The sequence below is a fragment of the Pleurodeles waltl genome, chromosome 3_1 (genome assembly GCF_031143425.1).
Source record: "Pleurodeles waltl isolate 20211129_DDA chromosome 3_1, aPleWal1.hap1.20221129, whole genome shotgun sequence".
NCBI classification, from domain to species: Eukaryota; Metazoa; Chordata; class Amphibia; order Caudata; family Salamandridae; genus Pleurodeles; species Pleurodeles waltl.
This window is the reverse complement of record NC_090440.1, coordinates 1,407,793,690-1,407,820,050: the sequence shown is the minus strand read 5'-3', so window position 1 is coordinate 1,407,820,050 and position 26,361 is coordinate 1,407,793,690.

The following is a 26,361-nucleotide window of genomic DNA, read 5'->3' as shown; positions in this document are numbered from 1 at the left end:
ACTTTGGGGTCTGTAAGGAACGTGGAAACTCTGGTCTGTGGCTAAATTCTGGCACATTTGCATATGTACGCTCAGCATGATTTGCCGGCCATTGTCACTTTAAATTTCATTCCAAAATGACAAAAATATCACACAGCACGTGTGAATGCTGTGTAATTCATCGCTAAAAAGGCTACTGGTCACCATGAAATGAGTCCACCACCACTACAGTACATTTATTCGCTTTCTTCATGTAAATTGTATTTATGGTTCTGACAGCGAGAGTTTACTCAAAAGTTCTCCTCTCTTCAGACTGAACGTTCTGTCATGTTTAAGGCAATGTGTGCAGCTATCAGTATGTACATACAAATCTTTTTATGATTTCCACCAACCGAGCACCAGTTGTGTATCTTCAGCTGGGGTGCTTTTGGGATGTGTGAATTACTGACGAGCATGCGAGAATGTAGAAACAGGAATTGCAGTTGCTGGAAACCACATGTTGTACAACTTTTATTTGCATTTATACATCTTACTTAGCCTATCTACAGTATCAGGGATTCCTTTTCTTCACCATATTTTGCCACATGCCAAAAAAAAGCATCAGGAATTTCTGTTGGCTGGGAACCACATGTTGTATATCTTTTATTCGCATTTATCAATCTTACTTAGCCTATCTACAGTATCAGGGATTCCTTTTCTTCACCATGGGCCATATGTACGAACACATGTTCCCATTGACACAGAATGGGAAAAACCCTTTGCTACATCTGGCTCCATATTTTGCCACATGCCAAAAAAACAGACCCATATCCGGGTATTTATTTTATCTCTTGTGTAGTGGCACAATGGTCTAACATGGACACAGTGACTGAATCATGTTGTTGTATGGTCTTAAAGTACTGAAAGCTGTTGTGTATCATCCGGTTTGATGGTGTCTGATCACAGTTACCACAGCCATGGATGCCGAAGGCGTAGGTTGTTCTTCTGCGAATATAGGGGAATTGTTGAGGTATGTTCCTTTTGTCAGCTGATCTCCACTTTAATACCTGTTTCCTTGTTGGGTCCTATTGTTATCATATTCATTGTGTAAGAGAACACTTTAAGGTATCAACTGTCTGCCATAAGTTTGAGAATTTCACAATGGAATCATCTCTTCCCCTAACCATGGTGTGTTTTTACCATAATATGACATATAACATTCATCCTCAGAACACTAAGTTAAACTCAACAATGACATCATTCAAAGCACACACTGATAAATGTTGGGTAGCATATAACGGAGTGTGTAGCATTTTCTCACTTCTGCATGCTTGCTGATCTGACAGCAGTTCGTCTCGTGTTTTGTGTATGATTTCAGTCTCATTCGAGGCACTGGGATATTGAATATACATTACAGCACCCCCTTGGTATTGATTCTGAGTTTGTCAGGCGCTGCTATCAATATAGTAAGTGGCAAATCTTGTAGAAACGTTGACTTGAGGCAGTTTCTAAACGGTGGATGAAGTGTGTCCTTAGCGTCAATGACACACCCCGCTCATGTGTCTTATCCAAGGGTATTCATGCCAGTGGTGGGGGAGGGGCAGGGCGGGGTTCGCTGCTTAGAACATGTTTTTTTAATGGAAATGGTAATAAAGGCTACTATCGGTTTAGCAATGCTCACATTGCCAACAGTACCCAAAATGAATGGCATCATTAAACAAAACCTTGGGGCGATTTTGTTCCAGCCTTGGGCATCTACCCTGTTTCATGGATAATTGCACGTTTGCCAATATGTTTGAATGCGCTAACTTCTTTTTCCTTGTGTCTCTCTCCTTCGCGCTCACTCTCACTGCTGCTTGGCGCTTTGAATTGGCTTGATTATGTTAACTGTTTTACTTTTCATTTTCAATTTATTTGGCAAGAAAAGTCCAGTTAGGAATTTACAACGGTTATAGCTCTAACTCGTACAAACGCGAAACACGTTGCATTGCATTTGCTTATTGCATTTTCTATTCCTGTCACTAGATTCATGGCTCACGAGGCAGTGCCGTTTGTACCAAAGGACAAGCCATATCTTTGCTTAATTTATGTCAGTGGTTGTCTCTGGTGTGCGATTGCTCGAACTTTTTGGACCAAGGATTATTTTTCCTCATTAGATTTTGATTAAAAGCATGAAAATGGGGGCGGGGGACGAAGGAAAAGATCGGAACGCGTAAGCAAATGGAGAAAAAGGGAAACACAATAAAATTGCAAGCGTGAGATCAATAAAATGGAATGTACGACTGGTTTAAGAAAGAGGCATGAGGTGAAACCAAAGCTAGCTAGCCTTGGGATTCAACAATCCTAGCGGTCATCAGCGCCGGCGGCAAGGTGATGAAATTAAGCACTGGGCAGCAACCGCAATCCCCTACACCAAGCATGAAATGGGTAGACTCTGCCCCTCCTCTATGGAGTAGACAATGCTCCGCCGACCACTTAGTAGAGGACATTTTCAAAACACCATTCTTCAGAAAGTTCAAATAATAAAAAAATTTATGGGCGTCCTTTGGTTAGTTGCCTGGAGACATCTTCTGTGCAACGACATAGAAGTTTAATTAAACAAATGCATAAATAATTCCATTTATAAGACCAGCCAGAAACAGACTGAGCATTTCGATTCGGCCCTGTAGTGTACCTGGAAAGAAACACACTGTTCAGGAAAGAATCTGAGAAAAAATGCCCTCGGTTTTGGAGTTTGTGGCTTGAAAGCAGCAGCCCCACTCCAACGTGTAACAGGTTGGCGAGAGTCAAACCCAAATATACTCAACTAAATCTCACTTTTTTAATTTTCCGTTTTGAAACGATAGAGATTTTGGGAACATTTCGACCAAAAAGAAGAAAAGGAAGAGGTACTGCTTTGTCTGTTCCATTAATCGCTTTTTTTTATTGTCTTTCCATCACCAAAAAAAAAAAGTGGTATCTCGAGGGTGCCATCTGCCCGCTGGTGGGGGCAACCATTACTGGAGTTCAGAGAGACCCCCAAACTGCGCCGGCTGCGTTATTGGTAGGTATGCCGCACTCGTCCCAACGCAGGTCACGAAGGTCGATTCAACAAGAAGCCACGTGTGGTGTTTGTGTCCGACCCGAAGGTCCTTAAAACGGTGGTCTGTCAATAATTCAGCCATTGTTCCTGCATGCCAATGAGAGTCAAGCTGATGCATGGTTTGACATTCTGTATAAGTCGAACCCGCCCACACTCTGCGCCTCATCAGAATGTTATACTTAACGGTAGCATGAGTACATGATCTGTCTCAACAGTATAATCTACGTTATAGATATGAAACCTTCGCCCCCATGGGTACTTCTACCTTAATGTGCCTCTCGTGGTCTTAAACGCTGATGTCAGTGCAAGCATTGAGCGACCAGGTCTAACAAGCGTGTTATTTTTGTGCCTTTGTTAAGTGTCCACTGGTTGCTGTTTCTGAGGGTTATCTGCTGCGGGATGACTTGGTCTCTGCTTGCAGAGTACTGCACTGCAGAGTGGGCAGGTTGCCCTGGCAACCACACCTGTGGAACATTAACCCCTCAAGTGCTCGTTTAGTTAAAGTAATCTAAGGCTTGTAATCGGAGGGGGCGCGAGCGCAGAAACAAATGAAGGTGATATGTGGTGGTATGGAAAGAGAAATACAACCAGTAGTTTAAAAAAAAAAAAAAAAAAAAAAAAAAAAAAGTCAAACACAGAGAAACCCGAATAAGGAGAATTGTGGCTAGTGACCACTGTATCTTAGTCACTTTGTACTCCCGTCGCATCACATACAGAATAGTTAACTCGGTGTCTGAATAATGTTTATTCTTATTTTCTACTAAGATGGTACTCATTTTATTGACCTCAGTTGGATGAAAGTCTGGCTCAGTCCTGCTGGGATTCCATATGATGATTGTTGATTTCACAAGATTCTTAGGAGAATGAACGAGTCTACTTGAATTCCCTTGCTGGTGCGTCATTTACAGCAGGGTACACCCTCGTGATGGAAGTACTGATACCTCAGATGGACTTCATAAAATGAAAGACAAATTTCAATAGCTCATGGAAAGTTTGAGCCTCATTTTGCCCACTAGATCGTCATTTTGTTTGACGCTCGGGTGGCGCAGTGTGTCAGCCCACATTTACAAGATCATGCTAAGCTACTGTGCGTGGCTTTTCATAGCCTTGTAAATATGGACCCTTTCCATGCATAACACTGCGTGAAAGGGGAATTCCATGGGTGTTGCTTGGGGTGTTTCCACCAACACCCATTGAGCCTGAAGGAATGTGACACATTCCCAGATTTACAAGGCTGGTAATGCATCAGATTCATATGCCAACTCAGGGGTGGCATAAGAGTGATGCAACAGAGAGAAATATATTTATTTCTCCCGTTTTCTCCTCTTTCTATGTGTGAGGCATTCTGCAGCACACATAGAAAGAGGAAAACACTTCTTGTGATTGTTTTTGTACAAGAAGATCTCCCTTCCTACACAAAAATGATCATCCCCACAAAGCAGGGACCCTTGTACCATGGTGCAAGGGTGCCTGCGTTGATGCATTGCAGCAATTTGTGTGCCAGTGCAAGGGAAGAGGACAGAAGTCCACCGTATCTTGTAGATATGGTGCATTGCTGCCCTTTCCTAATGGCGCAGGGTGGCGCAGTAAGGCACTTGCTGAGCCGCCCTCCGCCACTGCCTTTGTAAATGAGGCCCTTGATGTGTTGACCTTGAACTGAGCTTTTTGTTAGATGACACAATGCTGAAAATCAATATATGTCAATATGATGATAGATGAGTTAGAGAAAGACATCTTTCTGCAAAAATAACAGGTAGTGGGTGGGGAGCATTGTCACTTTTAGTAACAGCAACACTCAAATCTCATTATTCAAGGCACTGGCACTGATAGGGGTCTCCCCCAACCTCCTTCCCCACCCAGAGTCCTCCCCCACATCCACCAGCCCCCTACCATCCCCCAAAGGTGGCAGGACCCCTCTCCACACCCCCACCCCCAACAAACACACCCCCTCCCCACCCCTATCCCAGCATCAACATACACCCCCCTACATGCACACATACACTACAACAACACATACCCACACACATACAAACAGACATGCACACAGACCGACCGCACACATTTCCCATACACACAACACCCCCCCCACATGAATACATGCACTCACACACCCCCTCTACATACTCACACACACCCCCCTTGCACGCACACAACACACAACGCCCCCCCACCTCCCTCCCCTAACGGATGATCACCTTACCTTGAACCTCCGGGAGGGGATGAGATCCATGGGGGCTGCTCCGCCACCAGCTCCCCGTCACCAGAACACCGTCACACCGAATCCTGGGTTGGGATTCGGTGGGCGGTGTTCTGATGACGAGGCAGTGAAGCAGCCTCCACTTCCCCGCCGAATGCCAGTATGGCTGCTGGCGACTCTCCGTCCGAAAAAGGACAGAGGGCTGCCAGCAGTCATGATTCGCTGCATGGAAAACCACCTGCACTAGCGGTCTTCAGCACAGCGGTACCTCGGTGGTCTTGGGAAAAGACCGCTGAGGTTGAAATGAGGGCCTAAGTCTTATAGTGTCTTTAATGTGTGTGTGAGGAGTTTCAAGTGAGCACATTTGTATATCAGGAGCTAGTGGAACTCCTTGAGATGTGGTCTGATGTGAGTTCTTTATGGGTGGTTGAAGATGAATCTGGCTGCCGAGTTCTGTGTGGTTTTTAGTCTTCTAGTGAGTTACTTGGTGATCCCATGTAAAGGATGTTCCCGTAGCCCAATTTGAAGGTATCTAGGGCTGAGTGACAGTTTTTCTGGTGTTGTTTGGGAGCCGTTTGAAGATCTTCCCCAGCATTTTCAGGGTGTGGAAGCAGGCAGCAGTGACCACATCGACTTGTGCGGTCATGTCCAGTTTGCTGTCAATGATTTTGTCTAGGTTCCCGATGTGGGTGTTGGGTGTGGGTCCAAGTTCAGCCGGTTATCAGTTGGAGTCCCAGGATGAGGTGCTCTTGCCAAAGATAACTATTTCTGTGTTGTCTGTTTTGAGCTTGAGACAGTTGGTTTTCATCCAGTTAGCAACCTTAGTCATGTTGGAGGTGAACTTGCTTCTTGTGGTAGGGATCTTATCCTAGAGAAAGAGTATGAGTTGCTTGTTGTCAGCATACAAGAAAAGGTTGATATCTTATATGTGGATGACTTTGGCCTGAGGGATCAAATATCTGTTGAAGAGGGTGGGGGCTGAGCGATTAATCTTGAGGTACTCCACAGAAGAGTTTGCAGGCTTTTGAGGAGTAAGGTGCCAGGCTGACAACTAATGCTCTATCTGTTTAGAACGAACCAATCCAGCAGACAGTGGATCTTTGGATGCCAATCTCATCAGGTGCCTGATAAGGATGGGGTGTGAGACTCTGTCAAATGCTGCAGAGAGGTCCAGGACAATGAGGTCAGCCATGTCTCTTCTGTCAAGGATCAAACAGATGTTGTCTGTGGCAGCAATGAGCGCTGTTTCTGTTCAGTGAATGGACCTGAATTCGGACTGCATGGTATCAAGGAGCTTGTAGTTGCTGAGATGGTCAGTTAGGCATTGGTTTATAAGTTTTTCTAAGACCTTTGCCTGGTATGGTAGGGGGAGTTGAGCCTATTGTAGTTGGTAAGGGACATGATGGTGGCATGTTTCCAGGTATATGGCAATGTGGCTGAGTCATAAGTGGAAATGAGGATGGGTGTGTGTGCCTCACAGATCAGTAGTAGTCCTTTGGTGAAGATGTGGTCAGGGCAAGGCTTAGATGGGGCTCCCTAGTGGATGGTCTGCACGGTAGCAGTGATTTTGATGGTGGTAATGGTTGTCCATGAGGCCCAGGTTCATTATTTGTCCGTGATGAGAAATTGGGTTGCAACAGTGACAGGATTCATGTGAAGGTCAAAGATGCTGTATATGGAGGTGATTTGTTACAGAAGAAGTCTGAGAATTTGTTGCAAAGGTCTTCGAGGGGGTGATGTTGCTGGCGGCAGTAGGAGGAACAGGGAAATCATTGATGATGGCAAAGATTTTCCTGCTATTGTTAGTGCAGGTGTCCATGCAATCTGCAAGAGCTTTGTACTTGGTGCTCCGTATCTGCCAGTGGTAGCGTCATACGGCTGATTTTGTTCTCCATTTGCGTTCCAGTTGCTTGTAGTAGCATTTCATCAGCCTGAGTTCCTCGTGGACCAACTAGCCTGTTGGATGCACTTGAGGGGAGCCAGGATGTTGGTGTAAGCCTAGATCCAGCTGTTGAGGTTAATGATGACTAGTGTACGTTGCTAGGGTCCTTGGGCCACTCCTTTTCTGTGTACCTTTTCCATCTATGGTGGGTGGTTCTGGTGGTGGTAGGTCTCTGGTGGTGCAGGGTGGGTATGCTGAAAATGATGAGGGCATGGTCTGTCCAGTACATAGCTGCTGGGTTGTCTACTGTGATGTTTCTGATGAAGGAGAAAATCAGGTCCCATAGGCATAGGTTTTTTTGGTAGCATGCTGGATGAGGCCACGGTTTGCAAGGTTTTCTAGAAGGGCCATAGAGTTTAGGTTGGTGCTGTCTTCTAGGTGAAAGTTAAGGTTTACTAGGAGGATGAAGGTGCTGGTGTTGATGAAGAAGGATGTGACAAAGTCTATGATGCCTCTGGTGAAATTCGTTCAGGGTTCATGAACTTCTGGTAACACCCCATTCTTGACAGAAAATGTGTGTCTAACCGGTACCAATTATCACTTTTACACTATCTGTTTACCCTTGTTGAGTTTATCACATCACAAAAAAATTCAGGTCTCTTATTTTGCACAAGATAGTCACTTTGGCAATATGTATTAATACTTGAACAGTGATTTTGATTATTCTTAACTACTGCAGCCTTGAAAACTTCTTGATTAGACAAAACACCTGTTACCTGCTTCATGTTGTATATAAATTCACATTCAAGATCTGTTTGAATACTTGAGGAACTGACAAATAAATCACTGGAATATCGGAATTCGTTTTCTCATGAGTTTCTGTACAATTTTAAGGACTGTTTTTGATGTGTGCTTCAGCATCACTTGGTTTATATTCTGTTTACCCCCTATTGGCAGAAAGGTGCATGGTACCTTGTGAGCACCAGTGGATTGTACTCAGTATAACTAGCTGTATACTTATCCCTAATGTTTTTGTGCGTTGGATGTGAAATGACTCATTCAATGGCTACCAAATGTTTCAGTGCATGAGAATGGGGTGTGTTGTGTGGGTGATGTTTGACCTGTGTGAGCAGGTGGCTAGTTTATGTGAGAGTGAGCTAGTGGGATGCTGGGTGGTGTTGGCATGGGAGTGGTGGGTCTAAGGTGTGGGAGAGTGCATGAGAATGTGTATGAGGGACATGTGAGTGCTTCTGCTGTGTGGCATGGCATCAATGCTATGGGCAGGGGCTTAGGCTGAGAGCTTGGAGAAGCATTATGGGAAGGTGGTGGGTATGGGGAGAACCAGGGACCTTGGCACTGAGTGGGGTCCAGGCACCAATGGGTGAAAATGTGCTGGCCTTTGGCATGCTGTTTGCTGTACCAGTAGCATGCCTGCAGAGTGCTTCCATTGTGTGTTACATTGCAGCTGTCTTTAAGTAGGTCCTGGAAGGGGGGAGAAGAGCACAGTAGTATGGGTGGAAAACCAGTGCTGTCGCTTTCTGTTCAGGTGAAGGGTGAGAAATCTAATGATGTCGCTTCCTGGGGCAGATGGCTAACGGGAAATTCTGTGATGTCACTTCCTGTGCTGATGGATGATGGGGGACCTGGGGGATCCCTTGATCTCACTTTCTGTGCTGATGGATAATGGGAAAACATGCTTTGGCCCTGTTCTGCAATGATGACATGGGGCAACAGGTCGCTTTGTCATTTGGGTTCAGGTGTGGCACCAGGGAGACAGGCAAATAGAAGACATAATAAAGGTCCATCAGGTCTTTCTAACATTCTCTGTATAAGGACTCAGTAGCCTCATAATCTTTTGATCAGTCAGTTTCACTAACCCTAATCTCCATGACCCCAGATGGTTGAGGTATCAAACGTTGGGAAACAGCATGGTATTTTGATCATTTTGGATGGCACGCAGGGTAGAACTTACCCTTAGGGCAACCAGGCACTGACCAATGTACTTGTCTGACAGGTCAGTGTGTGTGCTGTTTTTTGGCTGCCTTTGGGTCTGTTTTATAATCTGCAGGACAAGTTTTTACTGTTGATTTCTCTCATATTGAAACAAACATTGCCTCAGCAAATTCATATCTATGCAGTCTTCCATACCTGGCAAAATCCTTATAAGATGTGTCTTCACAAATTCAAAATGGCCTCAATTTGCAAACATGAGGTACATTTTTTGACATCTAATTCACTAATGGGGATCACTTTTATTTTAGTGCCCGAGTCTATTTTCTGTCTCAATCAAACCCTGACTGCATGACTGTAAATGATATAGAGCTTGGTGGACACAAATCTTATAGATATTCATCCACCTGTTACAATTCCATTAGATCCTATAATGCTTGTAATATGCCAGATGGGATGTCCATCACGATTGTGGCTGAGTAACCCATCTGCCAAACTCTGAATCAGGCCCAGAGTCTCATGAGCGTGGATTCTGTTCTCTGAATGAGATCTCTTTCACTCATAAGAGATTGCAAGTACTACAGTCCTTCATTCATCTCCTCTAATCCCCTGACATTGATGCTCATCCTGGGTCCCTTATACTCCCCTGTTGTGTCATGCTGATCAGAGGTCATTTGGAAAATGGCGCTTGGAAGCAGAATGTTAATGTAGTAGAAGTATTTTGAGCTGACAGTTTCTGACAAGTTAGGACTGCTTTTGCTTGTGCTGTACTTTAATGTTCTCACTAAATCAAGTGTGTCAATCCACATTTATGTTCCGGCTTCTCTTGTCCTCTGGAGAAAGATTGGTGGAGCTGGAAGCGACTCAATGCCTACGTAATTGGCTGGAATTTTCTTGCCCCATACTTGTTATTGTTACATGGTGACAACATCTTAACCCTCATCTTCTGTGCTGTCAGGTATTGTGAAGATAAGATGGATGCCACAAGACTTGAAGAGGTCAGACAAATTTCAGCCTTCAGATGAGACCTCTTGGCATGCATCCCTTCAAAGTCATTTGTGATGTCATATGCTTTGCAAAGTCTCAAAAGAGGGTGTTGCTGGAGCATTTTCATTCTTCACAGGAATCAATAATCAACGAGGTCAATGGATCTTTGGACCCTGCAGAGAATGTGGTAGAACCATACAACAAAATTTCAATACAATCAGTATGACCAATGTGGTCAAGCAAGAAAAACTCTAGACAGGAATAAAGATAAAGGGTTTATTACAAACCCAAGATCTAAGTCATGAAGGCAATTTTCAAGACAAATATATAAAGATACAGGCCCATATTTATAATTTTTGACTCAAATCAGCACTAGCGCTGATTTGCGTCAAAAAGTTTAATGCCGGCTAACGCCATTCCAACGCACCAGCCGGGCGCCTTATTTATGGAATTACACTAGCCGGTGCTGCGGCCTGGTTAGCATCAAAATAAATTATGTAACCGGGCAGCAGAGGCGAAGGGAAGACTGGCCGATTACCAAAGAATGGTGCAAGTCAGGTTAGAGTAGAAAATATTGGCTCTAACCTGACTAGCACCATTTTTTTACGCATTACCCCCATGGAAATGACTCCTGTCTTAGCAAAGACAGGAGTCATGCCCCCCTGCCCAATGGCCATGCCCAGGGGACTTCTGTCCCCTGGGCATGGCCATTGGGCACAGTGCCATATAGGGGGGCCCAAGTTAGGCCCCCTATGCCACTAAAAAGAAAATAAAAAAATACATACCTGCACTCACCACGGGTGGGTCCATGGGCGTCCTCTATGGACGATGGCGGGCGAGGGTGGCAGGGGGTATTCCTGGGTGCAGGGAAGGGCACCTGTGGACTGCTTCCATGGCTTCCCACCATGAAAATGAGCCTACAGGTCCCTTAACGCCTGCCCTGACCCAGGCATTAAAAAAGCGGCGAAAATCCAGCTGGGTGCCATATTTAAGGCCCGCCTCCTCCTGTGCGTCATTTTGACGCCGGAGGATAAATAAGGCGCACATGCCTTAGAGTCATTTTTTGCACGGGAACGCCTACCTTGCATGTTATTAGAGCACGGTAGGTTTTCACGTAGAAAAAATGGTGCACACTCCATAACTTTGGCGCTAGACGGGTCTAGCTCCAAAGTATAAATATGGAGTAAGGTTTGCGCCAAATTTGCACCAAAATAAATGACGCAAATCTGGCGCAAACAGAGTGTAAATATGGGCCACAGAATCTCAAAGCTGACGAAATAGGTTCTGGCATACTAAAATTAGAAGAACTAGGCACTCAACTAACACAATGCAAAACATCAATAAGATGATTTGATGGACTGAAAACAAACTGCACAGTTTTAACAAGCATTAAGGCATTTTAAATCATGAAAGTTCAATTTAGCTGGGCACAGGGAAACCCTACAGTGTAGCCAATCAGGAAATAACATGGGTGGGCCGGAATACATGTGGGCAATGGAAAAAAAGAACAAAAAGGACAAAAAGATTTTGGAAAAAGGTAATTTTGGGCAACAAGCTAATAACTAGGGTGGGCAAAAATTAGGTTACAAAGGAAAGCCTCAGCATGACAGAAGCTCAGTCAAGAGTCTTCAGTAAGGGTTAGGAAGAAAATCTATATGTCTCAAAAAGGCATTTCAAAGGGCCAAAGGCAGACGGGAAGATACCTCTCCAAGGTGCTCAGCATTCAGGGTACAGGGAAGAAGTGTTTTCAGCTTCTCATCTTCGGAAATTCTAAAGTCTTGTGACCAAAGTCCAGTTTTGCATTGAAATATTAGAGTTCATACGACAATTTGATTAATCAGAGCAACAGTTCATTTGACATTGTAGGGGCATCATGCAATGGCAATCGATCATACGACTCTAACTGGAAACATCTTCATGTTTTCCCAAGTCTGTCATGAGAACACCAAGATTGAAACAAATGATTAAATTGCTACTCCACAGTTTTAATGTTTAAATGTTTAAATTGCTAGTCAGCAGTACAGGATGTTCTACATCCAAGGTCAACTCTCTATGCGCAAAACAATAGACATCTATTACCAAACTAGTCTTCTCATGGGAATGAAATTTGAAAGAAAGGTACACTTTAAGAAGATGATTCACTTTTTAATTGCTGAAAAAACATTACCTATTTCTTCCCATGCACCGGTCACTGTTAACTCTTTCAGGTCCTGTTTTAAGTCAGTCATGTTTGCATTTTATTTTCTTATCTCCTTCATCTCCTTACTATTGTCACATGTGTAAGTGCAACACTGTAGGGTTTGTAAGATTTTGCAAACTCTGCCTTCCTTTGCAAGAAGAATATCTATCACAAGATGATTTTGTAAAATCATTGATCTAACAGTAGCCATTTCTGTGTCCATTAATAATGTGGCACCTGCAGTGTCTGTAGATAAAAGTCCAAACACTCTTAAACAAAACACATCTACATTCATTAGTTTGTACAAAATGTATGTCAGTCTTGGATCTGGGTCTCTATATACATAACGTCCCTTCATGTTGCCACTCTAAAGCCAAGAATCCTTGATTTCCAGCCACTGGATGTGTTTCAACTTTTTCCCAATTTTAGAAAACTATTCCCTTTTTTGTTTTAGTATTCATAGCTCTTCTTCTTTCCTCAACTTGTCCAATGAACTCTTTCTCTACTGGGGTAAGAATACAAGTCAAATTGTACACGTATGCATAAACAGTACCAAATGTCAATGTGGGCTCAAATAAATCTCCCACTGTTTCAATATTTTTTTCATCTTTGCAATACTGCACAAATGTTTCATAATTGGTTCATTTGAAAAGGGGCCAATTAGGAGTATGGCGGATGGAAGCACCCATCCGCAAAACTCCCAAAGGGGTGGTCGCCGCCGTGCCAGCACATTTGGCTGTGCTTTCTTCTGATCTCTTTTCTTCACCCACCTACTCTTCCACTTGTCTATAGCACCCCATTTCTGAATGTATGTAATCAGTTCCTTAATGTGCGTTTTCATTCCTGGGGATCTCATGTTGACTATATCCTTTGTTCTAAACTCCAATCTGTAACTTTTATGGGCTTTGAGTTCTCTAAATCCACATCATATTTCTCGACCACTTCAGCTAATCTTCCATAAGCCTGTTATGCACATTGAGTAATGCCTTTGCACATGAACCATAGTTTATCTTCTGTGTAAGTTCCCAATTTGGCTGTGTCTAACGTTCCTAAAATCATTTTGTTTAATTCACTCTGGGCATAGTCACTGATCTATCTCTCTCTCTCTCTAGTGTTTCTTCTGTTCTAGCATTACAGTTTGTTGTACCTGTCGCACCTTTAGGACTCAAATTATTCATCCAATCATTCAGCTGCTCATAAACCCACATTGTTATTCCGTGATCCTTCTGCTTGTAACGGTCCTATATTCTGTGGACGATGGGAATTAAACTTTGACATGTTCTACAGCGTGTTAAGGGGTACTTCTCCTTGTGGACTGCTGCAATTTACGTTTAGGATCTGGGCACTAAGTAAGGTGGGGTTCCGTGAGGAAACCTCGCATCAGGGATGAATCCTGTCTGACATCATCGGGTTTGGATCTGCAATTCTTGTGGGGATTAACAGTCTCACAAGAGATCAGGATCTCTCAATTTCTGAGCTGGTAAATATACTGATCTCTGCATACGAATTGGTGATATCCCAGTGAAGGTAACTGGTGTATCTAGAACTGCCAAGATATTTATTGAATGTACATTCTTCCAGACGTGCCTAGAGCATACAAGGGAACAACAGGACCCATGGTCACAGGAATTATTAATGCATTTGGACCGATATGATTTGTCTCATTCCGAGGAATAGTCATTCCTACATTCTGTCCAGTTAAGACAGTACTGAAACTTTGTCCTGTTTGACTCGGGGTGACCTTTGGCGTTGACTGACCTTTATTAAACATTGGCACAGATTAATTCGGAATGACAATTCATCAGGATCTGATTTATAAATCCATCATCCAAATTACTCTCATATGTCACTATCTTTTTTATCCTCAGTATCTGTTGTCTATTCTGTGTTTCCTGTCTTTTTCTTAGCCTTAGTTTAGTGTTTTCACCATCTTGATAGCTGGATACATTCTGACTCCCTCAATTAGTTTTGCTCTCCACATTCTCTGCATCCCATCCAGCCTCAGGAACTGTCTTAATTGCATTCTGCCTGCTGTTCTCATATTTATTTGTCATTTTTGTTTCGTGCTATGAGTTCCCAAATGCTAGAGCTTCAAATTGTGTGGATCTTGGTTGCAGTTTTATCTCGTAAAGAACTCACCTCAAATTGTCTAGAAATCTCAGTTTAAAAATTTCCCATATTCGTGCACCATTGTCAAGCTACAAATATGCATGAAATCCTTTCACAGATGATACATAATGACCTGGAGGACCTTCCGGTGGGGGTCTCTATACCTTCTCTCACTGGAATAAACACATCTCCTCTTAACGCACTCTTCAAAGCTTTAAAGAATTTAATTTTTAATCAAATGCAGTTAATCACAATACTATCTTGTTTGAATCAGAAAGTAACTTCAATCCCACAATCCTTTCCTCTTGATGTTCTCAACCAATAGAAATGCAGCACTGTCCACCAAAACCAGCATGGCTTCACACCAAATTACCTATACCAGTGTGGCACACAATGATGTCACATTCACTTCCTTCAGAACTACAGCCACTTCGCAATTGTCTCTCACACACAATGGAAACTTTTGTGAGCAAAAACCAACATTTCTGCACACTTCAGGGTAGGAACTCAAACGCTTCAAAGCGATTTGGAGATACACTTTCCTGCTGTAACTTCCACAATTACACAACAAGGTACAACTAACTTGCAATTCTCACTCTGGTTGATACAGATCCTACTTGTGTACTCAGGATTCATTAATACCAACCACAACTCACACTCATTCAATGAAAACTATTGGCACTATCAACGACGTCTCATGACAAGTGCTTCACTGCAGAGAAATAATTTAGCCAACTGTCTTCTACACTTGTGTGTTCTCCCAGGATCTTAGGCCGCAATGGACTCAACAACAACAACAACACAAACCACGAACAATTTCTAGCAACAAGCGCCACAATTGAATGAGTACAATCACTCTGCAAAACACTTCAGAGCATCACACTTTACAGCAATCTTCAGGCCAAAAGGAATGCAAGCACAAAAACCCTATGTATATACTCACACACCTGTCTCTTGTAGCGTCAATGCTAGAACCTCATCAGTCTTTGCAACAGACCCTGGGCCAAATTTGGGGTGGGCAAAATTTGGACTGGGCAATGGCATGAGACCAATCCTATCTTCTTAGCACTATACTTGAATGGTTTTCCCTCTTTTGGGTCTAACCATTCCTCTGCTTCCAGATCTTCTGGACTGAAAACAAACATTACTCAGTTTTTATAAACATTAAGGCAATTCATATTTTTAAAGTTCAATTTAGATGGGCACCGGGAAACCCTACAGTTTAGCCAATCAGGGAAGAATGTGTGGTGCGGAACACTTGCAGACAAAAGACAAAAAGAATTTGGAAAAAGGGCAAAAAGCTACTAACTAAGGTAGTCAAAATTAGGCAAAAAGGGAAAGCGTCAGCATGTCAGAAGTTCGGTCAAGAGTCTTCTGTAAGGGTTAGGAAGAAAATCCTTAAGTCTCAGCAAGGCATTTCAAAGGGGCAAAGGCAGACAGGAAGATACCTCTTCAAGGGGGTCAGCATTCAGGATACAGGGCAAAAGGGGTTCAGCTTATCATCTTTGGGAATTCTGAATGCTTCTGACCAATGTCCAGCTATGCACTCACATGTTAAGGTTCATAAGACAATCTGATTCCTTTGGGAAACAGTTCATTTGACGTTGAAGGGGCATCATCCAATAGCAACCGATCATATGACCCCTAACTTGAAACATCTTCAGGTTTTCCCAAATCTGTCATGTGAGCACCATCCATCCATGTAACTTCACACCAGACTGAAATAAATGTTTAAATTGCTAGTCCATAGTCCAGGATGTCCAACATCCAAGGTCAAATTCTTACAACTCTCTATGTGTAAAACAATAGACATCTATTACCAAACTAGTCTTCTCACAGGAACCAAGTCCGAAGGAAAGGTACACGTTAGCAAAATGACTTGACATTTTCTGCACAGTCGCGAAGTACACGTCCTAGTAGGCCTCACTTAGGCTAATGAAAGTGAATTAAAACAGCACATTAATACATTCAAATAAAAAACATTTCAATATGCATCTATAAATTCAACATTCATAAATTTTCACTAGCGTTCAAGTTACAGTAACTTTAAACAAAATGACTCTGTTAATGCATTTAAGTCAGTATAACACAGAATTGCATTTCTCTATTTTTACAAGTGTTTAAAACATTAATTATTCAATATCGGTTCAATACAGTATATTAATTTAGAGTTTAAATTCTGATATAATGTCAGTTTAATCCTTCAAACGTTTAATTAAACTTCGATACCTCCTATGTCTAAGTCATTAATCTAAACTAATGCACACTAAAAGGACTTCTCAGTGCATCACTCTACAGTGAAACTATCAGTAATTTGTTTAACATAATGCATAGTTTGTCACATTTAGATGATCTCTGTGACATGAGGGACGGTATTAACGTTTCTCCTACATCAGTGCTGTGCACTTTATCTAATCAGATTACATGCACACCTTCTTCCTTGCTGTAAGGACACAGCCAGGGTACCAGAAACTTCGTAATCATTAGCAGTTGCCAATGGAACTGAAGGGATCAGTGTGTATTTCAGTATGAACACTCAAGTGAAAAAATATGCGTCTCCTCAATAAACAGGTAGCAAAAAGGAACATGTCCATTCATGGATGCCTGCTTAACATAGAATCTGAGGCTTTACCCATGGTAGAGGCTTTGGAATATTAAAAAAATGTTAATGACCGTGTCTTGCAATGGTAGCAACTTAAAAGATTCAAGACATCCTCCATCTTCCATGCTTGTGTCGGTCACCTTGATAGTTAAAGCTCCACACCTGCTACTGGTAGGCATCTTGTACAAAAATAGTTCACTTTTTGTTTTGTACTGAGGATATTTGTGCAGACAAAGTTCAGAAGAAGACTTTGCTAGCACCCTTCAAGGGATATCTTAGGATTTTGGGGGCCCTGGGCCAAACATAATTTGGGTTCCCCTACTCAGAACAACTCTGAATTTAATATTCATGTTAAACTCATTCTTACCCTCAGCAACAATGGATGGATCATTCACAACTCTCTTTCTTGCCCAGTCCAGATCTGTGCCCAATCTTCCAGAAAACAAAGCCTCTCATCACCAGAGAAGCAGAAAGAGTAGTGCCCTGAACATGTCAGCCTGCATGTGTTGCATGGTGTAGTGCTGGACTGGTTTTTCACCACTTGGGGTTGTGCATATGGAGGGTGTGTGATGTATTGGTAATACTGGGATTACGCGATCCCCATTGTGATGGAATGTGGAATGTGGGGATTGTGGAGAGGACGGTTGGAGGAGAGGACGATGGCTGGGGCGACTACGATTAAACCTACATATTATAGAAGTTACCCGAGTGTGTTGTAAATCAATTGCATCACAAGATCGATTTCACATTTGGCGCCGAGGGTGGCGGTCGCCTCAACATCCAATTAAAAGTGGAAGCTGGCAGTACTCACAGTGGCGTTCAGGAGACGGTAACTGGATTCTAACGGTTTTGGCGTCCAAACGTTTGCAAATCTGGATCAGAGATGATCGCTACTTCCCGTTCACAGCATTGGGTTTAATTGGAATAATTTCGGAGTTGGAGCCGCTTTAAGAAGCCTGCGGCTACTCCGATCTCACTGCGGAGCAACAAAACACAGTAGGATTTACGGGCTGCAGTTAGTTCAATCTCGCAACAGCATCGAGGAGAAAGCAGAACGGCGCAGTGTGTGTTATTTCCATTTTGGGGACATGTCCCAGGACGAGGTTGTTCTTAAAGGGATGATCGTGTCAAACTCTTAAAGGGGAAGTGCCTCGTATTGGTGAGATTGTTTTTGCATCTTCATCTCAGAACAAGGTTTTCCTTAAAGGGACGATTGTTTCGAGATCTTAAAGGGGAACTGTCTCATATTTGTGAGTTTTTTTGTTTTTTTTTTGGTCATCTTTATTTCAGGTATTTTCACATTAATTGTGATAACAATTATTTTTTTTGTTTGTTTTGCCTGTTGTGTGGGACAAACGGTGACAGGCACAATTTTAACACTCTCTGGAGGATATAAGAAGTACATTCTGACAGACACATTTTAAGGATTGAAAACAGATGTGTTTGACAAGCTACTTGTGATTTGGGACATTGTGACAATCACTCAGCAGTCATTTGGGGGTCGGACATACACAGCTGAGTTATGCAGAACGTAACAACCCCTCCGTTTTTTTTAGCAGTCCTGGAGATCCGATATATCCATGGAACAAATAGAAGAAAATGTTTGTTCACTATGCTAGGGTGTGTGGCCCGACACTGAGTGCTGAAAGGAAACACGAATTATTAATGCACTGTCTGGGGGGTGAGGGACAAGAGGTACTAGAAAATTTGCCTGATTTGAATATTGAGGAGGCTAGAAGTTTGAAAGAATATGAGACGTGTGTTATGAAACCAGACAAACATTACTTACCAAGGGTGAGTACGATAATGGAAAGGTATTATTTTGGAAAAAGGGAGCAAGGTAAAGATGAGTCGGTGGAGGAATTTATAACCAGTTTGAGGAAACTGGCAACGTCATGTAAATTTGGAACGCTAGTGGATGAAAGAATTAGGGATCAATTTGTGTTAAAGTGCAGTAGTGATAAAATTAGGGAGGAGTTATGGTTAAAAGATGAACCACCTTTGGAAGAAGTGATTATGGTGGCAAAAAGGGTGGAACATATGTTGAAGTGCGTGTTGGAATTGAGTGGAAACAAAGTTCCAAGTGGAGAAGGTGTAAAGGTGGAGGAAATAGTATGTGAAGTAAAGAGCAAGGAGAGTGGGGAGAAAAAAAAGTGTGAGGATGTATTGAAGTTTAAAGGAGAATGTTTCAGATGTGGCAAAAGTGGCCACAAAGCTAATGCGAGTAATTGTCCAGCATTAAATGTTGTGTGCAATGGGTGCGGAAGGAAAGGTCACTTCTACAAATGTTGTCGTAATAGAAAGAAAAAAAATTACAATAGTAATTTGATGAAAGAAGTCAACGAAATATCTCAGGAAGTGGCTTTTCAGGTTGAAGCACAGGTGAAGTGTGGGGAACATCCCAGTGAAGTGGTGAGAGTAGATGGTGTTGATTTACTGATGCGTTTTGATTCATGTTCACAATTGACGATAATTTCTAAGAAAAGTTTTGACATGTTAATTGGTAAAGATAGAAAATTAAGGAAAATGAATGTGTGTCCTGGCGGTTATGGTGGGCAACCTATAAAGATGTTAGGGTATTTTGAAGGTCATCTTGAACTGAAAAATAGACATCTTTTAGGGAAAATTTATGTGTCCAACCAGGGTGATAATCTTTTAAGTTGGACACATCAAAAACTGTTGGGTGTTGTGTTAAATCCGAATGCACAACCACAGGTGCAAGTGCAATGTGTGGATGGTGAAGAGAGTGAGTTGGTCTGTGAATTTCCTGAGGTATTTTCAGAGAAGTTGGGATGTCTTAAGGGTTATAAACATAAAATTAAACTGAAGAAGGGTGCTATTCCGGTGGTTGCGAAAATGAGAAAGATTCCTTTGGCCTTGCAAGAGCCAGTAGAAACTGAACTAAAAAAGTTACAGGAGTTAGGTATAATTGAGGAAGTGGAAGCAACTGAATGGTTGGCTCCAATTGTAGTGGCAAGGAAGAGTGATGGAAACATCAGATTATGTGTGGACCTTAGAGCTCTAAACGGAGAGGTGGTAGTTGATAAATTTCTGCTTCCAAATATTGAGGAAATTGTCTCTATGATTGGTGGAGCAAAACACTTTTCCACTTTGGATTTAACATCAGCATACCACCAGGTGGAACAAGAAGAGACTTCACAGGAATTGACTGCATTTATTACACCTTTTGGTACTTTTAAATTCAAGAGAATGCCTTTTGGACTTGTGTCGGCTGCTTCTGTATTTCAATGTATTATGAACAAAGTCCTGAAAGATGTGAAGGGTGTGAAGTGTTACCAAGATGATGTATTAATCTTTGCGGATACAGCGGTGGAACATTGGGAAAGAGTGAGATTGGTTTTGAGATGTTTAAGCCAAGCTGGCCTTACCCTCAAAAGAAAGAAATGTCATTTTGGTCTGGATGAGGTTGAATACCTGGGACATTTGATTACAGGGGATGGGGTAAGACCCAAACCGGATTTGGTTATGACGATTAAAAAGTTGGTTTCTCCCCAAACTAAAGAGGAAGTGAGTTAGTTTTTGGGGATGGTTGAATATTATGGAAGGTACATCAGGAATTTGACAGAGAAAACTGTGAATATGAGAGTTTTATTAAAGAAAGGAAGAGAGTTCAAGTGGGATGCTGTATTTGAAGAGGAGTTTGTCAAAATTAAAGAAGAGTTAGAACATGCCCCTTGTTTACAAGCCTTTAAACCGGGCAGGGCTACTGCTATTGTCACTGATGCTAGTGCAAAAGGGTTGGGAGCGGTTCTGATGCAGGATGACAGAGGTAAGAAAAGGATGATTGCTTGTGCATCAAAATCTTTGAGTGGAGCGGAGAAGAATTATTCTGTAATTGAAAGGGAGTCATTGGCAATATATTGGGCACTGAAGAAGTTCAGACATTTTGTTTGGGGTACGGACTTTGAGGTGTTAACTGATCACAAGCCTTTAGTAGAAGTGTTTGGCAGTAAGGGTCTGAATTGCATTTCTGCAAGAATAAGAAGGTGGATCATTGGGTTGCAAGATTTCAAATTTAAAGTGGGGTATCTACCAGGCGTATTGAACGTCAGTGCGGATTGTCTGTCCAGGTTGGTGGATGAAGATGTGAAGGATGGTGAACAAAAAGACACTACTGTGCTGGAGGAAAATGTGTGTGAAATTATCAGCGATGTGTGTGAAATTACAAGTGGTGCTATAACTGAGCAAGAATGGGAAGAGGCGTTAAAGGATGATGTTGAGATAAGTGGTGTGTGTAAGGCTTTAGGAAGTGGAAGCTTTAGTGCTCTAGGAAAGGTTTGGTGTTTAGTAAAGGATGAGTTGGCAGTGGATAAGTGTAAATTGTTGCGAGGTACTAGGTTGGTTCCACCGAAAGTGTTAAGAAACAGGATTATGAATCAAGCTCATGAGGGCCATCTTGGTATAGTCAAGACTAAAGAGAATTTAAGAGCAAATTTTTGGTGGCCAGGAATGGAATTGGAAGCAGAGCGCTTGGTTAGAGGTGTATACCATGTGCACAAAGTGACAAAATATTAAAAACCCGCAATGTACCTATGCATTGTAGAAGTTTACCATGCAAACCTTGGGATGAAATAGCAATTGACATTGTTGGTCCTTTGCCAGGTGAACACTCTACCCCATATTTGATTGTGCTAATAGACCTGTATTCCAGGTGGGTAGAGGTTAAAAATGTATGTGAGGTCTCCTCTCGTAGTGTGATCAGCTTTCTGGAAGACATTTTTAGGAAAGAAGGATTTCCAAAATCTTTATTATCTGATAATGGTCCACAATTCTGTTCAACAGTCTTTGAGAAATTTATGGGTGAGTGTGGCATAATTCATAAAAAGACAGCAGTGTATCATCCAGAGACTAATGGTGCAGTGGAAAGATTTAACAAGTATATAAAAGAGAGCATTCAACTTGCTAAAGCGAACAATTTGAATTGGCGAACAGAACTCTTGAAGGGGATCACAGCTTATCGTTTTTCACCTCATTCGACCACTGGGAAATCTCCTTTTGAACTGTTTAGGAAGAGGATACCCAATACCAATTTATGTCCAGGATGGATGGATTGGATGAAGAATGGATTCAATTTAGTCAGCAATGATTGGCGGAATAGAGAGGAAAGGCTTATCCGTAAAAGAAAGCAAGAATATGATGAAAGGAAGAAGGTGTGTAAAATGAACATAGCTGTGGGAAATATTGTAAAGGTAAAAGCGCCCGTTGGATGTGCAGAGGGGTCAAAATTCACCAGACCTCTTGAAGTGATAAAATTATTTAAGAACGCTGTCAAAACTTCTGATGGTAGAATTTGGAATATGAACAGAGTGGTTCCGCTGAAGGAAGTGGAGAAACCGAGAGTAACAGTAATTTCAGAAGCAATTCGTGGTCAGCAACAAATTGTGACAGCAATGAGGACGTCAAAAAAATTGGATGGAGCAAGAAGAAGTTGTAGGAGGAGATTCAGTCCTGAACATTTTAAAGACTATGTTCTACACTGATAACTGATTGGGAGAGTGTATATTTCTGTTGCATTTGATTTCTTCATTTTGTTCTAGATATTGTTAATTAGAAAACGAGTATCTCTGTTTTAGTTTTGTTAAATATTGAAAGGGAGAAGTGTGATGTATTGGTAATACTGGGATCACGCGATCCCCATGGTGATGGAATGTGGAATGTGGGAATTGCGGAGAGGACGGTTGGAGGAGAGGACGATGGCTGGGGCGACTACGATTAAACCAACATATTATAGAAGTTACCCAAGTGTGTTGTAAATCAATTGCATCACAAGATCGATTTCACAGGGTGCTTTTTTATGTTTACTGCCCTTCAGTCCTCGCTCCACGAGGAACAGAGAATCTGAGTTAGGGGACACTAGGCTGTGATTGAACCAGCCCAGCAGCTGCTTTGCATGGGTAGTGCAATCATGGAAAGGGCAAATAATGCCAGTCTTCACTGCACATTGGCACGTGACTGACCTGCCAGAAAAGAAGAAAAAACTGTGGTCCAATGAAGTTTTTTTTACCCACAATCTGTGTTGTAACTAGTCTGTCATCACCATTTGGGCACACAGTGGAAATTGGTGTTTTTGTTTGCTGCACGTGACAGGTATTCTAACTTAGAAGGCAGCTGGCTGTGCTTGCCCCTGCTGGCAGCAGCTTCACAAGGAGGATGCAGTTACAGAGTAATCAGACGCCTATCTTTACTTTACATAAGTGACACATGCCGAAAAAAGGCAAAGGCCTATGGAGTTGGGGTGGGCTTCTGCACTTTAAAAGGTTTGAACGCTTGCTTAATTTAACCGGATCAAACAGGTATTTTTCTTTAATCCCCTAAGACAGAGCCCACTGTGCCCCATCCTTAAAACCTCTCTGTGCTCCTCTTGGCAGTGCCAGGTTTAACCCCAGGAACTGGGACCAAAGGGAGGTAGGGTTAAGGGCTGCGTGGATGCCATACAGAGAGACACCTTAAAAAAAAAAAAAAAGAATTGCTTTATTAAAACAGATCTTTGCTCTGGATGGGTGGATTTGGTATCTGTGAGAGTTGGTGAAGGAAATCGACGAGTAGGCATCAGTGATCAAATGTAAGACAGAAGGACTAATTCAAACAAAATGTGGTGCTACAGATGAACTAATTTATTGAAAGAGTACCATTGCCTGGCAAACCTGTGGCCACATATGTAGCTGTAGTGAAAACCCTGACAGGTACTTGCAATTGCAGGGAGTTTACAGATGAGTTAATTAGACACTAACTAGTGGCAAACGTTAATAGGAAGTTCAAGAAAAAATACTGCTTACGGTGAACCTCATCCTTGGCAATATATTTAAAATTACTCAAAACATTGACATAGAAGCCATATAGATGAAAGAGATGCGTGTCTCTAAAAAAAGTTAGGTAGGTGATGTTGTAGACAATGTGAATATATCAACCAAATCATCAACCGGTAAATACTACTTGCATAATACGGGATTTAAGGGACATAAGGAATTAGTTACTCTTTCAGTGAAAAAGTCAGTGGTATTTTAACGCAGAAGTAAAACATAACATGGCAATTCCAAACAATTTCCTCCATAGAGTGTGGTCTGATGAGTGTGCAAGGTTAGTGCAGTTAGTATTAAGGTTGGTTAAGGAAGTTGAGGAGGGATTTGACAGGTGCATAATACATGCCCCTGCAGCCTTTGCGGTGCAGGGGGGCTCCCAACCCTTCAGGGACCCCTCAGCCCAGAAATAATGGCTATTTGGGGGACTTTGGGACACTTCCTTGGATCCTTGAGGGTGGCCCCATCATTTTGTGCTAGGCCACTGAATAGAGCGATGATAATGTTGAAGCATATACCCTAACATTACATGCAAGGGAGAGCAAGCACATCTCACTAATATATACTTGCAATCAATAGGGTGAATATAAGAGTGATGGTTGATTCTGAATCTCCATTCAGCCTATTTAGGGAGGATAAGGTTTACTTCTCCGACAGTCTATAGGCATAATGTTCCCTCATAGGCAAAAGACAATTGTTAGTGGGAAATTTGACACACAATTCAGCTTCAAAGAGAATTTGACCAGTGGCATAGTATATGTGGAAAAATATGGTTCCTGCCTGTTGGGATAAGGAGAATGAAAATAGTTGCATATTTTTCGCATTCCCACCCACCCTACACAAATGCCTGCATGTGTGGCCTGCAACTGACATATCAATGACAAGGCGTGGGTCAAAAGTTAATCTGTTGTTTTGAAAGACATTAGGGGATAGATGAAGGTATTTCGCAATATTATCATTTTAAAACATCATGCCATATTCTGCGTGAAAATAGTTAGACATCCGCTAGCAATAGGGAAGTTGTAAAATGGTTTACTCTTTTCAAAATCCTGATTACTTCTGCAGCGTAAAAGTGATCATTATTATTACTGTTCACTCGATTAGTTGTGTACTATAATGAATAAACAAAAAGAAAATGAATAAATATCAATTTTAAATAAGATTAGGGGGGTCATTCTGACTCCCGCCGGCTGCGGTATCCGCGGGGCCGGCGGGAGCCGCCAGAATACTGCTGCGCGGTCACAAGACCGCCGCAGGTATTCTGGGTTTCCCGCTGGGCTGCCGGGCGACCGCCAGGAGGCTGCCCGCCAGCCCAGCGGGAAACACCCTTCCATGAGGATGCCGGCTCCGAATGGAGCCGGCGGAGTGGAAGGGGTGCGACGGGTGCAGTTGCACCCGTCGCGATTTTCAGTGTCTGTTACGGGGGCCCCACGACACCCCATACCGCCATCCTGTTCCTGGCGGCCAAAACCGCCAGGAACAGGATGGCGGTATGGGGGTCGGCGCCGCCATGGAGGATTCCCCAGGGCAGCGGAAAACCGGCGGTACACCGCCGGTTTTCCGTTTCTGACCGCGGCTGTACCGCCGCGGTCAGAATGCCCTTGGGAGCACCGCCAGCCTGTTGGCGGTGCTCCCGCGGTCCCCGGCCCTGGCGGTCCATGACCGCCAGGGTCGGAATGACCGCCTAAATGTGTACCAGTTGGCTTATGGAAGGATTTGAAGGAACTGTTATGAATGTTGTGTAGAAATCTTGAAGTATTTACTGAAGATTGTGTTGGCATGCAAAGTAGAGTGCTGAGACTGTGAGTCGACCTACTAGACCTAACATCGGGGTGTATCGCCATCCCTTGACAAATATTTCAGAGATGTTGGCACTGGTTATGGAACCTCAGTTTTTATAACTATGTATATGTCCTCCTAATATCATGAGTGTTAGAAATGGGGTGTTTGGTTGGCAGTCGGGTTACCTCCTGTCCAAGCAAGGACCCTCACTCTAGTCAGGGTAACAGAGAATCACCCTCAGTTAACCCCTGCTCACACCCTGGGTAGCTTGGCACGAGCAGGCAGGCTTAACTTCAGAAGCAAGGTGTAAAGTATTTGTACCAACACAAGGTAACTCGGTGAAACCACTACAAAATTACACAACACAGGTTTAGAAGAAAATAAATAATATTTAGCTAAAACAACAATACCAAAATGACAAAAATCCAACATACACAAGTCAAGATATGAATTTAAAAAGCAAAATAATTTTAAATCCTTTAGAAAACAGTGAGAACGTTGTTAGCGTGCAAAAGTACCTGGGTGGGGTCAAAATAAAGCTGCATGGCGAGCGTGCGTCAAAAAAGGCAAGCGATGCTGAAATTTCTCACTCGCAAGCGGGAGCATGCGTCGTTCCTCCTCCAGTCGGGTCGGCGTGTGTTGTTTCTTCTCTCCCGCAAGAGAGTGATGCATTGATCTGGATGGGACCCTTGGGTCCGGGCAGGCTTTGCATTGATTTTCCGTGCCCAGCGATGTTGCGTCGATACCCGGTTGCACGGTGTCAAGAATCCGCGCTTGGTAGGGACTTGCATTGTTAACAGCAGCCGCTGTAGTTG